The 17,189-nt window shown below is 39.7% G+C and overlaps 1 protein-coding gene across 2 annotated transcripts in view; it reads left to right on the top strand.

Annotated features, from left to right (window-relative positions):
* The first annotated feature begins 1,183 nt into the window (after nucleotides 1–1,183).
* Nucleotides 1,184–17,189, top strand: part of LRFN2 (leucine rich repeat and fibronectin type III domain containing 2) — a 170,572-nt gene continuing 154,566 nt past the window's right edge. The window contains exons 1-3 of one of the 2 annotated variants that reach the window (XM_049833727.1): nucleotides 1,184–1,335; nucleotides 2,278–2,360; nucleotides 2,894–3,100. The gene's annotated coding sequence lies outside the window, so the exon portion shown is untranslated. Of the gene's footprint in view, nucleotides 1,336–2,123; nucleotides 2,361–2,893; nucleotides 3,101–17,189 lie in introns of those variants that run through there. The other variant, XM_049833726.1, reaches the window with a different exon arrangement.

The following is a 17,189-nucleotide window of genomic DNA, read 5'->3' as shown; positions in this document are numbered from 1 at the left end:
TGTCACAGTTGTAGCTGGTGAAAGATTTTTGGAAGGTTTTTGGAGTGCATTGATGGAGTTCATTGATTTCTGCCATTGCAAGCAATACTTTGCTTTCAAATCAGACTCTGAAACACTAGTCCCAGAGTCTGTTATTAATTCCTGATGTCATTAAGACATGTCTTCTCTGTCTGTGATGCACTGACATTTATTTTATAAGGCACTGACATGATTAGATCTTCGATTTGATTTTATAGCCAACATGCTTGGCCCAGGATTCCCAGGAGCTATGTTTAAAGTTAGCTCCCTAATTCATGTTTTAGTCATCTAGTAAATGAAGTAATTTTTTAAGATTCTTAATGCCTAGTTTGGCAGTTACCAGCTTCTCAACTCTTTGACCAGGCCATTTATTTCAGTGCCCAATAAGGTTACCAACTGTTGTAACTCTTGGCCTTCTTCCCAAGAATAGCCCTTCAGCACTGTTCCACATAAAGCTGAGAAAAGCTGGATATGCTTCAAAACAGGCAGTTGCTCTATCCACAGTCCTTCCCCCTCTGTTTTACCACAGTGTAACTCCCTTATGAGTGACATCTGCAGTCTTCACCTTGGGGGTACAGAGAGTCACTCAGGAACGCAGCAGGCAGAGATCAAAGGAGTGAGACTGGTAACAGTAAGGGACCTGAAATTTGCAGCAGAATCTTTTTCATGAGCCCCTCCAAAGAAAGTATATGTTGCTCTATGCAGTTATTCTCAAAAATATCTTCAAAGTTTTCAGTTCAGTCTGGTTTGAGTTTCCAGGGGCCAAATTTGATACCTACATATTAGCTGAATGCCCTAGTTGTCCCACCTGCACTGGATGGCTTCTTGAAATATAGCTCTTGTTTCCACCCAGAGTAAGGAGTAAATGAGGAAAGTAACTAAACTAGATTAGTCTATATAAAAACATGCTTCTTACTCTCTAGACCTGAAGTACTACAGCTCTTTCTGAACTCAAGCCCTTTTTTTCACACTGGGATGTTTACAAAGCATCAGATGATTTTACTCTTTAGATCTAGGGTGTGTAAAAAGAGGTGTACTTTACACCAACTACAAAGGACCTCAGAAACAGATTTACAGGTTTAATCTGGATGTGCAGAGGTAGACTTTTCCCCTGCTCATGCTTCAGTGCATTAACTAATCTTTAAAGAACAGAGATTAATGAGAAGCTTTGCCCATCAACAAGTTAGCCCTGGCTGTCTAGCCCTAGCTGCACAAATTCATTCAGATTCCTCGGAAGTGTGTAATACTGATCACTGTCCAGAGGCAAGATATTGGACTAGATGGACTAAAGGTATAAGCCAGGACCACATTTTCCAGGTAAATTTCCACTGCAAAATTTTATTTCTTTCTTTGCTTTTGATTCCTTCTGTGTGCATTATAAATTGTTCTGCCTGTTGGTGTAATGATACTGGTGTGTGGTAGTCTGAATGAGTTGGTGTTTTGCCTACTCTTATTTAGTCAGTGCTCATCTTTTCCCTAGCTGTCTAGGAGCCTCTTCAACCAAAGGAGGCAGAAGAAAATGTGTGTCTCTGTGTCTGGAGTGCTGAGGAGAGGAACCCACCAGCAAATGGGAAAGGCTGATCAATCCTCCTGAGTTCTTTTATCTTAATTCTGGTTTTCTTTAGACCTTCCAATACTGTTGAGTACAAAGGGAGATTTGCCACCAGCATTAGAAATAATAATAATTAACACAGAAAAACTTTGTACATGCTCTTCTTTTTGTCATTTAAGTTACTAAAATATAGCAAAGGAAAATTCTTCTAGTATTGGATAGCATGAATGTATTGTATTTATCTATCTCTCTGAGTATAGAAACAGGTATATACAACTGCCATTATAACATTTCAGGCATTGGCACCACCTGAGAGCTCTTTGCAGCTGCAGCTCATGCATTTTGCAACAAAATTTCTCTCCCCTTTTCCCTCAGCTTCCCCCACCCCCAGAGAATTGACACGCTTTCCACTGACAAATGCTGAGTGTAGCTCCTGAGGATTTAGCATGTCAGGCTGTGTCTACACAGCTTAGGTTTCTATTATTATGCAATGGCTTAGAAGGCAGTGCTTTGCCACATAATTACAGAGCCAATCTGTATTAGGACCAGGAGTTTGGATGCCTCTTTCTGTACCAACTATTAGCCTCCCACCCACTCAGGCCTCCTCCCTGACACTCTTACTTGTTTAATAGCTTCTTTTTGTACCCTTCTTTCCTCTGGCTTCTGATTTTCTTCCCTTTCCTATGGTACATATTTGTTTATTTCAGAAGTAAGGGGTCTGACTGAGTTGTGCCTGTACAGATTCCTATGCAGCACAAAGCACTTGGTGTATGTTGCATCATCAGAAGAGGTAAGAAGAAATTCCTGAAGCTGCCTGCTAGTTTGCTCTGGTTTCTCAGTCTCTCTCTCTCTTTTTTTTTTCCCTGTGTGTGTGCACATCGCTTGTCTCACAAGCCGTGCAGGCTCTGCCATCTAGAGCACTTTGTGAGATCACTCCCGTCTGCTGCTTTTCCTTTTTCCAGCTCTGCGTGAGTGTGTGTGTGTGTATCTCCCTGTCTCTCTTCTCCCCGCCACCATACAACTTGACCCCCCTCCCCAACACACACACACGTACACAGAAGCCGGGCTTGCTAGCATGAACTTTTAGACTTCCAGTACCAAAATGCATGTCTTACCTTTGGATGCACTAGGATCAGAATGCTTGAAAAGCCTGCAGGCTGCTTAGTCCTCCAAGACTGGGTTTTTTAAACCAAACAAGAAAAGAACAAGTTATTCACTTTTTTCCTTTTTCCTTTTTTTTTTTTTTTTTTTTTTTTTGTTTTTTTTTTTGTTTTTTGTTTTTTGTTTCTTTCCCTTTTTGTGCTTTGGATATTACTGAAAAAGGAGTCTCAGGGATTCACACATTTGGACTCTACTGAATCAGGCTGCATCTGACAAACAATCCAGTCTGCATTTTGGTTTGCTAGAGATCAACCAGGATTTTTCTGATGATATCTTCTTTTGAAAAAAGGATGCATGGCATAGAAAGAAGGTCTAAGTGCCTGTGTGAGATTATTTTACTGAACCTGGGATAAATGTTACTTCTCAAAGGTAAGTGATAGATTTTTTTCATACATATATATAAACTATATAGCTACAATATACACTATATATAGATATGTACACAAAAAAATTTATATACAATTACCTCTGATGGCAAAAAAAAGCGCTGTTTTTGTGCATTTTAAAAGCATCGGAAAAATGTGTAACTATCTTCCTTTTCATGCTAGTCTAGATAAGGTTGTTCACATAGAGAAAAGGATCTCAGTTTTGCTTCTGCTTCTCTCAGCATGAAAAGACAGTTCAAAAATAATATTTATTTTTTTAAGTGTCAATAGGGATTTTTTTCATGACAGTTTTGAAACAGTGATGGAAAGAGGTTTGAAAGAAGGGATAATAATTTGGTTTCTGATCCAGGAAAAACTGAGCAATATTGTAAAGCTGTGGAAGTGACTGCAGCTTTCTGGAGGAATTAGTAAATCCTGCAAAGCTAAGGAAGAACTTTGCTGGACAGATCAACTCTGCTGTATATAAAACCACACAGTAAAAGAGTGGGGACCTCGGCAAATGTCATATGAAGAAACAGAAGGCATAGGAAAAGCTAGAGGAGGGAAGGGAGTAAGGGGTGTGAAGGGGCAGTGCCTGCTGTCAGAGGTTGGTGTTCTTGGTAAGGTGATGCCACTAATGATGGACATCCAAAATTGGCAAGGTGGGCATGTGGGGGATGGGGTACACAAGCAGGTATATGCTATGTCATGTCTGTCTGATGTCATCAGAAATATATGCTCTTTGCAAGACTAAGTGCACTGAGAATTTGAGTTGGGGGAAGCATCTAAATGGCAGCACTGGACAAGATGTAGCAAAATTAAAATTGAGTCTCTCCCTGACTTGCATGGACACATGCACACTTTTGCATCAGAAAACAAGTGTATGACTGAATAAAACAAGAAAGAAACTAAAGGAGAGAGCAGAATTCAGTGATTAAGTCAACAAGTTCCAGTATGATGGATTAGTAAACTAGAAATGTAAAGTGGTCAGTTGTGGTAATGTAGGCAAGGAAGGGCTCTTAAACTCGGTAAATCCTTCCTACACAAAGGAGACAAATAGCATTGATTTAAAGCAAGAATCATTTTTTGCCAGGGCTGATCTAGTGTTTTTGGGGCAGTGCCATGGAGATATCAAGAGTAGAGTTTATTTTACCTACCCCATCTTTGGGATTTATAGGACAGAATAACTCTTCTGACGAGAAGAGACAGGCTTTGAAAGGCAAACGGTAAGCATCACTTCAGTTTATAAAGTCACAGTTAATTAAATTGACACCTCTTAACTTTATTATACAATGCTCACTGGAGCTAAGTCCAGCACACACCACACAGTTGTCACTAGCATTTTCTGTTGCTCGGGAAAGAGGAAATATTGCCATGCAAGGTATCAATTTTCTATTGGACCTTGCTGTGTATAGAGGATATACTAAGGCAAATTTGAGCTTGTGGTGAGAAGGAAGAGAGACAGGTAATTACTTTTACTCTTGCCGTGTTTCAGGCTGGTTACAGTTTCATTGTTTACAGCTTACCCTGGGTTGGTGGTTAGTTTGCATTGCCTACAGATTGCTGCTTGAGCACAACAGAGTGCTTTTTGTGTGTGCTCTGCTCATAGATGCCTTGTCGCAGCAGCGCAAAGCAGAGCTTCAGACCTTCCCTGAAACTGCTACTAATTCTCAGGGAGAGAGGGGATGCAATAAAAAATAAACAACAATGCTAGGAGACAAGAAGAAAAAAGTCATTATGCTCAACCAAACCTTTTTAACCTATGAATCCCACCAATGATCTGTATAATCTCTTGGATCAGAGACAGTGTCTGTCCTGCTCTCCTCAGCACAGCTCTGTTTTTTTCATTAGGGTGACTCTGGGCCTGGTGTGCTCCGGCATCTGGCTGTGCTAGGTGCTGGCATGAAGGCAAGCAGGCTGCCCCAGGTGCACCATGCAGGGTGAGAAATGTGATCCATCCTCAGAGCCACCATTTCTGCTGCCCTCTCTGCCTCATGCTGCTTTTCACAGCATTAGCGCTTCTTGTTTAAATTTTATGTTTGGAACATAACTGATAATTTTTCGCAATGGGAAGTACAAATGGCACATGTAGCCTTGCCCTACAGCCTCTGCTCTGCTTGCTGCTCAGGTGGACCTAAACTGGCAGGTCCCTGACAGTCCGTGTCACAGCTCTCCTGCTCCCTCTCTTTGCAGAGGACTTTGGCCACTGACTATACCTTGCAATGTAATGTTATTAGACCCAGCTGATCCCCTTTTTTATTATTTTTTTTGTCCTTGTGGGCAAAAAACCAAAATAGGAAGCTGATTCAAAATTAACAAGGTTTAACTGGTAGTAGGCAGGAATATACTTCAGGTGACTTAGAGTGAATCCAACTACCTGGCGAGGGTTTGCAGACTGATAACCCTCGAGGCTGCATTTGCTATCCACCCATACAGAGGGGAGGGAGGGGGTGATGATAGTGCCTGTTCACCCCCAAACCCCTTTTTTGCATTGCTAATGTATTTCAGCCTTGACCTGCAAAGATCACCTGTGGGAAAAAAAGGGTGGTTTGTTCCAAGTGTGTAACTCAGTCTTCTTTCTGGCCTGAGCGCTCAGCCTTACTTTATTCGGGTTTGTCATAGTCTGTTGTCATGTGTTTGTTTTTGTGGAGAGAGTAACTGTCCTCTAGGTGCTGGACTGAAAAGCAGTAACACTAATGAAAGGCAGAAGGAAGACATCTGTGGCTCCTTCAAGCCAGGCCTGATGACTGTGGAATCCATTGCCCAATGGCAAATGGGCCATTGCTCTATCTCTTTTGTTTCCTCTTTGCTTTAACCATGTAGGCTTCAATTATTGTCACTAAGGATCTCACCAAGGTGCTGGGATTTACTCTATCAGTGTCCAGAGGCTGTGTGTGTTCGCAGGCACTGAACAGGTTCCAGTCATCAACTGAAATTTGTGACAAAAGACAAGGTTTCATCTGAGTTCTCTGGAATAATAACCCCACAGATCACCTAGTGTGACGCAGCACTTCAGTGAAGGGCCAGCTGTCACTCTCTGCCCAGCCCACCTCCACCCAGGATGCCCAGGAGGGAAGGAAGCTTGTAAGCAGCTTCTAACTTCTAACTTCTGCTTCTAAGAACTCAAATTACCTTCTGCATGGGTGGCTGCCAAACCTTGGTGTGAAATTAACAGAGGTAAACGTGTCATTAAAAGGCCCACAGTGATGTCACATGGAAAACTGTGAAAAGGGCATGTAATTTGGAAGTATTTCTGCTTCCCTAGGAGCAGCGGTTGTCTCCATACTTCAGAATATTTGCATGACGGTATTTCCAATTTTTCTCTCTTCCTGTCATTTGCTCTGTCTTGCCCACGATCTGGGTCTCTGCTGATGTCCTCATCTTCATGGGAAAACATTCGTGACAAATCCAAGATGCCAACTTTGGCATATGGAATGAGCAGCGTTAGCAAAAGCCAGAGAACACCTTTTCAGTAAAAAACATGCTGATTTGAAAACATGGGAGAAAAGGAGGTGGTCTGGTCCTATGCAGAATCCCTATTGACCTACACAGAAGACAGAGATGAGTGGGATTTTTTTTCAGTGATTAATGTTCTTGTTTTTCTCAGGAAAACACAGATTTATCAGAATGAAACATAATTGGGAAATGGCCAGTTTTATGAATTTCCTGACTGAAAAATCTGTAGGGAGAAAATTGCCAGAACACCCCATCTTACTTTTTTCTGGAAGATATTTTTTTTTTCTTTCTAGTCTGAGCATTTTGTATGAAAACTGAAAATAATTCATATGAAACTTGATTGTAAAAGGGGGCATGTTCATATCCTACTTTGCTAAATGACAAGCAAATCTGTCAGTCGAACTGGAACTAAACACTTCTAGCTCATTAGAAGGCTTGCATACTTTCTCTCTCAGTTTGGGCCAAGGGAATTGTAAGCACTTTCATTTCAACTCATGGGACCAGAAAACTTTTGTCTGCCAAGCCCTACCTGGAAGTCAATTTACTTGGCCAAGTGGGATTATTCCAGGAGCATCTTGCCAAGAAGTGGTGTGAGATATTAAGACCTCTGAGTATCTGCTCTTGAAATCATTCTTCCAGCTGTGAAAAACTTATGTGCTGAGACGATATGCCAGCTAAATAAGAGAAGACATGAAAGGATGGCTGCAGCTATAGTACGAGCAGTACAATAGAGCATTTAGGAGGCTTCTGCTAATCGCTCCTCAGGAAGGTACTGGTCTCTAATCCTCCCGCAGATCTGCTATCACTGTGGTGTTATGGAAAGAGGTGAGATAAGGAGAGGGCCCTGGAATAGCAGTAAATCCAGAGTCCTGGACCCTGGTTGGTCAGAAGGTGAGAGCTAGGGTTGGTGCATCCCAGTGCATACCAACATCGGTTCTGAGCAGAACAGAAAGCTGGATTAAGGATGAAATCAACAGAAAGTACGTTATAGCTGAAAGCACTTTGTCTATTTTAATAGAGCTAATGTTGCACTGAAAATCCCTGGAAAACACATGTGTGGCACTGGTACAGAAAATTATCAGTGTGACTCTTTCGCTGAAGCCAGAGGAGGTAGGTCAGGGCTGAGCATAAGTCTTTATGTGCAGGACTGAGACAAATTGCTGCAATTGTCCAGTTAAGACTACGGAGTTTGTGTTGACTTAGGGAGAAGGACAGACTTTGGAAGACCACAATATGATAAAGCCACAAGGATTGTGGGGATCAGACACATGACACTCAAGGAAATAAACACACTGCTGAGGAAGTAAGGAATTTTACCTCTCCTGCCTTTACAGTTGCAATTTGCTTTGGCAGGCTGAGGAACGAGGGAGATCAAAATGGCACCAGGTCCAAAGAGTCCTTAGCCATTCTCTCATCACATCTAAGCTCCTCAGAAAAGCTTCAGTATACATGTCAGTCAGAATGAGTAATCCTTCTTTTGTCAGAGTGTAAAGGTAAAAATTAAGAACAGGAAAGGAAAAGAGGATGTCTTAAACACACCGCATCCTCTGTTGCAGTGGCAGAATGGGTGGGTTGTGATATCAGTGAAAGGGCAACACCTGTATGTGTGCTAGAAAGGAAAAACTGACTGTACCAGAATTTATATTAGATCCCTCAGTTAACAGCCTTAAAAAAAAAAAGTATATCTGCCCTTTCAGTACAGAATGAAAACAATGAGCAGTCAAATGGCAAAAGGAAAAGTAGAGAAGAAAAAAACTGTCTGGCATGGCTCACTCAGCAGTCCCTGTCTGGCTTGAAGGCAGCCAACAACAAATGCCTGTCTCCTCAGAGATAAAAATCAAACCCTATCCAATCATTTCAGTAGTCGATTGATCTCCTTACCTTTGTGAATATTCCTGTGACTAGGTAAATACATGTGATAATTAGAAAGCTCTGTATGGTTTGTATGTGAAACAAGTGTGCTAAACTAAAGAAGAAAAAGGCCAAACTGTATTGATAGAGAAGAACTTATCTGGACTGAGACTATTTTGTTGGTTTCCTAAACTGATGGCTAGTTGGCATTTTGTATGAGTTACCTCCAGTGTAAGTGAATGTTATCACTGCTGCTGGCAGATATTTACTGTATATTGGTTTTTAAATAAGGGTACAACATTGATTCCTTGCTCTCCAAATCATTGACTGCAGTTTTCTCCCTGTAGTCAGGTCAGATAACTTATCTCCTCTGGGAAGTGTTCAGTAGAAAAATGTGTTAGGTCCCAGAAACTCATGGAAGAGAGGATCAAAGGGTTTTTTTGCAGGCTGCCTGTAATCAAAATATCTTGTAGTTATCCCTGAAAAATCTCAATTTGCTTGACAAATACCACTGTGAAGTATGTAGTTTCTAATCACGTTTCATGTAACCAAGTAGCACACCAAGCTATGAACACTTCAGTTGACACCCACTTTGCAAAGACAGCGTGACCTTTCCTTATCAGCACAGCTACATCTTCTGTTCACACCTCCCCAGATGCACTTTGACAGTAATATCTTCTTGAGGTGAAGGGGAAGGTTATTGAGAGGCTTCACAATTACACAGCCAGGAGTCTCACAGAGCCTGAGCTTTCCCCTGTCCATGGTCTCCCAGCACCCTACCCTGACTGGAACTGATGGTCCTCCAGCTGGTGGGAGGAAAAGTTTCGGTTACCTCAATAAATGACATTTTCTTTCAGATCCAGGAGTGGGTGACAGCAGTTTTGTGTGAAGTAGAGAGAACTGGCCTTACTGGCATAGGATCAGAGCAGAGGAGTTGAAGAGCAGCCTGGTGGATATTTATGACACTAAAAGCACTGAGAGCAAAGAGGGTCACATTTGGAGAAAAACTGGAGAAATTTTGGTAGGATGAGGGGGAAGAGAGAAAGAAGAATCAGGAGTGGTACAGTTGTCTCTGTCCTTTTAGATATTTGTACAGCCCTTCTTGCTGCTGAGCCGGAGTGCCAGGATAAGCTAAAGAAGGACTTATGATATGTGTCTTTAGTCACGCTGTACGTAACTGGTCCCTCCTTGAGCCACTGTGGGATGCTTTATTTGTCACACAACCTCTTTTAGACTTTTGGTGAACATGGAAAAATTTATTCAAGCCCTTTGTGCATTTGTTTCTGTTTTCTCCATCTTTTTTTCACCTCCCTGAATCAGTGAGTGGAATGAAAATGCTATTTATTTATTTTTTCCTTAGCACTGAACACAATGAGGTTTTTATCATCAGTGATCAGATGAGTCACTCATTAATAATTATAACCCCTCCCCCCAGTTCTTAGTAGAACCTAGCAACAAGTTTTCAAATTAATGTGAGAGACACTCTAAAACGTGACAGGTCCATCGTCCTGTGGTATCTCTTCCAGAGAGAGTGCAATTGATGGGCTGAGATCTGTCTCTTCTGTGGTGGACATCAAATGACTGCATTTCATGCCCGTTGTAGTGTTTTGTTTTCCTCTGACAAATTTTTCACCTGCCTAATTCTGTGAACAACATAACAAAGGTTTGTGATGACCCTGTGGTTTTGTGGCTCAGGAAACTTCCCTGCATTTGAGAATGTGCCAAGAAAAGGAAGAAATCCTTCCTCCTGCAAGAAGATTGAGATAAGACATAGTGAATTTCTGTGCATTGGTGACTTCTACCCTACATCAGTGTTGTACCACAGAATGGAAAAATCAAAGTTATGCTACATCCTATCTCAACTATAGGATTTACATTTAAAAATAAATAATGCCCTCAGGCCAAGGAACAGCTGCTGCAGTTCTTTCCAGCATGGCTCATTGATCTCGTCCTCTCATTTGACACATCCTGCTACTCCCATGTTGCTGTAGTTAGTGTTAAATCACAGACAGATCATGTAGTGAGTGACCTAACTGAAACCGAGACTTAGTTGGGGTAGACTTTACACGCACAGGCCATAAGATGTACAGGCCCTTACACCACCACCTCGGCAGGCACTGGAGAAACACCTGAGAATAAGGTTTTGTAGGCTGTGCTATCTCTTTGTATAACTTACAGAGGTTTTTTACTTATTTCATGTTAATCTAATCATGTTAATTTTAAGGAATTGCTTTAAACTTTTTTTTTTTTGATAGCACATGTTACTTTATCATGGAACTGTGATGAGCTTAAAAGTGCAGTTTTCCACAAAAGTCCTTCTATTATGGAAATCAAGCTTCTTTTAGGAAAACCTAAATAAAAAACCTCCCAAGTTTAGTGTGTGATGTAGTTGCTCTCACACAGTCTCACAATCATTCCCTTTTTTTTTTCTTTATATTGACAGGTACAAAAAGAACAAAAAGTGAACTCTGCAGCCAGCTGTTTTTCCTAAATACGTCTTGTCTTGCTGGCTTAGGTAAAAGGCAAATTGCAGCTTAAGACTTAATTTGCACTGCAATTCTTGGTCCCCAACAAATCAGGTCTGTTTTCAGAAGCCTTTTCTTCAGTCACAGTATTTCAAGATGGGAAGCTGGGCTGTGTTCCTGCCCCAAGTTCATTATGCCACATTTGCAGAGTCTTTAGTCATAGGTGGCAAAAACATTTAAGGACAAAAGAACACAGTTTTGGACCTTTGTTTCCATTCCTTCCATTCCTGATTGCATTTTCAAAGCCTTTCTGACATTTAAACAAAGCATTATCTGAGAGCTGTTTGGAAAGAATTAGTATGGGATCTCAGATTGTCAGTCTCAGAATACCTTCCATTTTGCTTCCAAACAATCTATCCTGCAGGTAAAAATTTATTTTGTAGCTTATCTTGGGGTCCTTTTATTGTTTGGTGGTTCTTTTGTTGTTGTTGCTTTTGTTTGTTTGTTTGTTTCTGTAGTCTTACCAGGAACAAGAAAAAAACATTTACCTTGCAAATGCGTACTTTTTTTTTTTTTTATAATTTGTAATAGAGTAACAGATATTGATCATCTTGATTTCAGATAAGAAAAGCACATATAAGCTTACCAGTAGGCATTTGGAAATTGATACTTAGGAGGAAGATGGTTCCTTATAATTCTGTTGATAGATGCTAAGCTGTGGGTGACATTAGGTGATATTGGTCACTTGGATTCCCTCTAATTTTTCTGAGATTTGTTTGACTAGTGTGATATTCAAATGTCCATGCTTTCAAGTGTTTTAATCCTTCAGAGAATTAGCAGCACCCATATCACACGTGATTAGGATGACCAACAATCTGAACACAGCACAAACAGTGATTAAGCAGATCATGAATATTAGTAGCTGGCAAATGACACATAGCTAGAATATGAGGCATTTGTTTGCCAAATATATATGAAACAATTGGGATAAGATAGAAAATAAAGTAAGTATTAAATCATAACAAATATATTTTAAATCAATACTAACCACTATTAAAAATTAATCAAAATAAAATGTAGACTCTATAGCAGTTAAGTGTGGTTTAATATTGATATCCAGTAAATCCTTGCATCTCACAAGGCAAAGGAATGGCAGTACCAGCACCTGTGATATATTTATATGTATAAATATATATTCATTTATTGTAGGACAAAACCAGAAAAAAACTCAGGGAGGAAGCATAACCTTGTAATTAAGGCTTTGGTCTTAAAGTCAAAGTAGGCCTGCGAGAAACAGTTTATGCAGGACTTAGTAAAACTTGCCAAAAGCACACACTTGATTGCAAAGAAAAAGGAATGGCAACTTTCATGATTACAATTGGCTTAATATTGGAAATATTTCCCCCTTTTGTGTATCATATGTTAGGTCACTTCTAAAATGTAAATGGTGATTTGAAACTAAATGCTCTGATAATTCACAATTATGTTTCCACTTCAGAATCAATAAATATTTTTGGAAAGGTTAAATGAGTCCAACTTAAAAAAAGTGTCTTCCTCCTGTTTGAATAAAACAATCCAGCTCAAAAAAACATTTTTAATTCCTTTCTATCCCTTTTAAGTAATTTTTTCAAATCGTTAAACATACATGTTTGTATACACATGCTGTGTATGTGTGTGCATATGGTTAGATCCATTCTTGGCCATAGGCATAAACTTTGATTTTCACTTCCACTTTTGTAATAGGAGATAGTATTAACATATGTCAGAGACTTGTCTTAAGCCTAAGCGTACTGATGCTTATGAAGTGTATATAGACTAATGAAGAAGAAGGATACACTCAGGGGAGTAACTCTGTGTTGGCAAAAGGAGAGACACAACTTAATGAGAGCTGGTGAAGAATTTCCAATCAACTTTTTCCATTAGAGAATAGGTTTTGCCCAAAATTAGTTCACTGGGTATGTTGCAGGGGGGTGGGGGGAGGCTGGAGGTTGTTGTTCGGCAACATTTTCCTTTGTTTTTTTTTTTAATGTTTTCAGCTGGAATGTTTGTGGGTTTTGTTTTAAAACAACATTGAACTTTTTATCATGTGAAAATCTTTAATGTGGCATTTTGCCCTATTTTTACAGAAAATAAGCTTTTGCATTTTCTAGAAAACATACTCTTCAGATTATAAATAAGTCAAACTTGTCTCTCAATATCTAATAAAATCAGGTTTTCATAATATTTTTAGGATTGCTGATAGCCATACAGAAATGGTACTGCTTTTTCTTGTAGAATATTTCTTTCCTGCTTTCTCATTTTTTTTGTTTTCTTGCCCTAGTAGTCTGTTCTTTGTGGATGGTTATACATAAAGGGAACAGAGAGTTCAATGACTTTTCCAAATAAAACAGGCTGTAAAAATGCTGAATTTGCTTTAAGGTTCCCAGGACAGGTAATATGAAGGTAAAATGACAATGACTGGGAGACGGGCTGTGGCAAAGCAGGCCATCACAGTTCCTAATCTGTGGAGAGAATTAACCTCCAAATTTTAGCTGTACAGAAGCAGCGGGGTGTGAGAGGGGACACACATGACTGATCATCAAGGAATTAAAAAGGACTTCACCACCAGTGCTTCTGTGAGAGTTGAAAAGCAGCTGAAAAAAGCAAGAGAGAGAAAGTTTCCTGTGGTAGAGCAGCCACATGCAGCCGTTTAGTGCTGTTTGTACTGGAAATGCTGTTGGCTGATACATGGTTTGTGTTATGCTTAGAAATGAAACTTGCAACTACACTTTTAAATATGTTACGCATTACCCTTAACAGGTGATTCATCTCTCTCAGTCATGGCAAAGGGGAATGAGGAGCTCGTGATGATTGAAGTCAGAATCTTCCTAGAGTGCAAAACTTTTGGGGACTGTGTATTAGTCTGCAGTGTCACTGCGGTAACATCTGCATATACTTTTAGTGCATCTGCCACGAAGGACTCTGAGCAAATATGAATAAATTGATCCATGGTGCTTTCCATGTAAATTGGGTTACTGTTACTCTCTAAGCAAGAAAAATGGGGCACGGATTTTGGCTTAAACTAGTCTGTGATCACACACAGTGTCTACAGCAGAGCTGTTGATCAAGTTGCCCATTAAACTAGGTGTCATTTTGATGAGGCTTAGGCAATGGTGAGGTAGGGCCAAACTGGTGGAATGGAGACCAGGTCAAATCCCAAAGCAACTGAGTCAGCTATGCCTACACAAGTAAGCCCACTGCAGACCTTCATTTAGGCTCTTCATTTCAGCAAGACTATTATGAAAACTACTCAAAGAGCAAGCATTAGCTAAAGTAGAAGCTACCGAACCCTTTTGTACAATTGTTTACATGCTTTAACAGAGTTGAAGAAAATAGTCATCACATGCATTATCTTCCTGTATATTTTTGCTGGGTTTAGTTAATAGTCATTTGAGAAGGATATGGATATACTGGCATCTGGAATTATCAAAAAAATGCAGAAATAGCTATACTTAGCTTCTTATCTTGCTTGGGATGATAGAAATCTTCCAAGTATGTGTCCAGGCAAACACAACCTTCTTCACATATTTTCTACTTATTATCCTGAATTATCATACTGAATTACTGATTAAATTCATACTAGGAGAAATTCTACTGATACCTTTATTTTACTTCAGTGATGGACTAAAACCTTTTATTCATATAACATATACAACATTTGTACATTTATTATGCTACAGCTAATATTTATGTGGCCTCTTAATTTTGAGGGCTTTTTATTTCAGCTGAAGTTCTGGAGGATGTAATTTTTCTCAGCTCATGGCTAACTTATTCCCTTAGTTATTAGATGAAAAGCCCAAGGACTTCTCATCTATCTGTCCCTATTGCGCAGATAAATGTAACCTCAGCCTCTGGTAGTGAAAATGGTCAGTCTAGCAAAATAAGAAAGCTCAGCTGACCCAAAATCGTTGGCTTAGTTATTCATTGAGAAAAATGCAAACTGCTCATAAATGGTTCATGTGGGGAAAGACAAGTAGAATTCATCCTCTACAAGATTTGAAATTACTTACGTGAACCCAGCAAAAAACCAAAATTGATCGCCATCTTTCCTTATCACTTTTACAGGACTGCCTTTAAGTCTGCACTGACAAACAAACAAATAAACAAAAGCCATCAAACCCAAGAAGGTTCTGCACTGCAGCTGTCAACCACCCATTTCACATTTGGTGTCATTTGGCTGATTTGCTACTGGTCCCTCATTCTATAGACTACAATCCAGTCTCAGCTGTCCAAACCTCCATTATGCAAAACAGGGTGATGTTCCTCCATGTTTGTTAGTTGGACTGATAATTCCTGTAATTACTCAGACACACTTTATCTCCCATGACAGTCAGTTAAATGAAGATGCACTGCCTGTGAAAAACTTACTTTTAAGGTCCCACTCTAATTCCCCTCATCATGCAGCTAGCAGCAGCATGTTAGCTTGTTTTTCTGGATACAAAAGCTTCTAATATGCGACTACAGCAGAGATGGAAAACAACAATAAATCTTAGCACACATAATCCATAAGGGAAGTAAGAACAGTAGTAGTTATTAAATATAGGCCGTTTACTCACTGTGTCATAAATAAACTTGTGATTTGTGAATTCCTGAGATTTTTAAGGTGATGATTCATTCATGATTTTATTTACTTTTCTGTATAATGAAATAGAATGGTAGAAGGAAGAGATTTTGGCTGATGCCACAAACATCTCCTTATTTGCTGAGATGTCCCCCTGTACTCCATAGCTCAGGAAATAAAAGCTTGGGGGTCTAGTCCTTGTAAAACCACTGGATGTCCCTGGAAAGTGTTGTGTAAGCTTTTATGGTTGGTACAAAGTGGTACTGCTTTGTGGGTACAGCAGATGATTATTCAGTGACAGTAAATGGGTCATTGCCTTTAATGGTAAGCATGCACTAAAGGGGATCAACCAGTACAAGTCCCTGTTTGTCTACAACAGCCCATTTAAGTCCAGCTTGAGCTGTTAAGTGACTTCAGTGCTCTCATCAATGATGTTACACAGTTCTGGTCTTGGAAAAGGAACTGGAAAAAATGCAGAGAAGGGCAGCCTGGATGGATGTATGGAACAGGTTTTGCACAAAGAATGATTGAATAGCCTTTTTACTCCTCAGCTTGGAAGGGATTTACTCTGGCTTAATATGATAAAGATAACTGAGACTACAAAAGATACTTTTGTTCCTTGCCTTTTCTAACATAAGACTTAGAGGGCAACAGATTAAGCTGGCAAATGACAGGTCTAGAGCAAACAAAATAAAGTAGTTCTTCACTTGGGATTGTGAGAAGCTGTGAAACGGTTTCTTGCAGGATGTGGGGGTTGTTAAATGTTTGCTTTGATTTATAGACCAATTGGAGAACTAAACAAAAGAAAGATACAGGTTTTTTTTACGTTCAAAGACAGTAACTTCAGTTAACAATGTTAGCTAGACTACAAGCAGCTAAGAGGGAGGGAGGGAGAGAGAGAGTATGCTTGGAAATTATCACTGTAGGCTTGCATTGCTTTTAAGTTTTTTGATTGGTTTCCCTTATTTACTTCTAGTGTTACCGAAATCCGGAATAAAACTCCTTAACAGCAATGAGAAGTTAAGAAGCAGGCACTCCTTTATTGCAGCTCTGGGCCCACAGGGGATCACTCCACCTAATGTGTGCACCTGTCTTGATTTAATCATGCAGGTTAAATATACACCTGTCATACATATTCACTAGATTCCTGGGAAATATCATGCATAATCATCAATTGTCCGGAAGATCATTAGCATATGTAAATGTCCTTTTACGCAGGCGTAGTGAAGTCTCTGGTGGTCTTCATAAGCCCTCTGGTGGTCTTCCATAGTCTTCCTCACTTTGTCCGATAGTTGACCTCTCTTATACGATTCTGCGCAGTACGATTTTGCCATCATGTATTAGATTTACATAAAAGTACATTCAATGTTAATTCTTAAATGTAACGTTTCTAGTGATTGGCCCCCAGTTACATCACCTTATCAATATTCTTATACTATAACAATCATTGGTTAATCTTACCTATTCCACTAACTGGTCTTTTGATCGAAGTAGGGTTTCTAAACCACAAAGCTAAGGTCCATAACTATCTCTCTCTTTTGTTCATTAAAACAAAACACTACAATCTAACAAATCTGTCTAAATTTCTATGGTTAACCGATCTAAGACAATACTTATTCTTTTTATGATTGCTTACAGCACATTTTGTATGTTCTTAAGTTTTTATAACTATTGCGAGCTTCAAACTCCTATATTCTACAGTCTTTTCCCTTTTAACCAAA

This window comes from Accipiter gentilis, chromosome 30 (genome assembly GCF_929443795.1).
Source record: "Accipiter gentilis chromosome 30, bAccGen1.1, whole genome shotgun sequence".
Classification (NCBI taxonomy): domain Eukaryota; kingdom Metazoa; phylum Chordata; class Aves; order Accipitriformes; family Accipitridae; genus Astur; species Astur gentilis.
The sequence above is the reverse complement of the archived record's forward strand: the minus strand, read 5'-3'. Positions and strand labels throughout refer to the sequence as shown.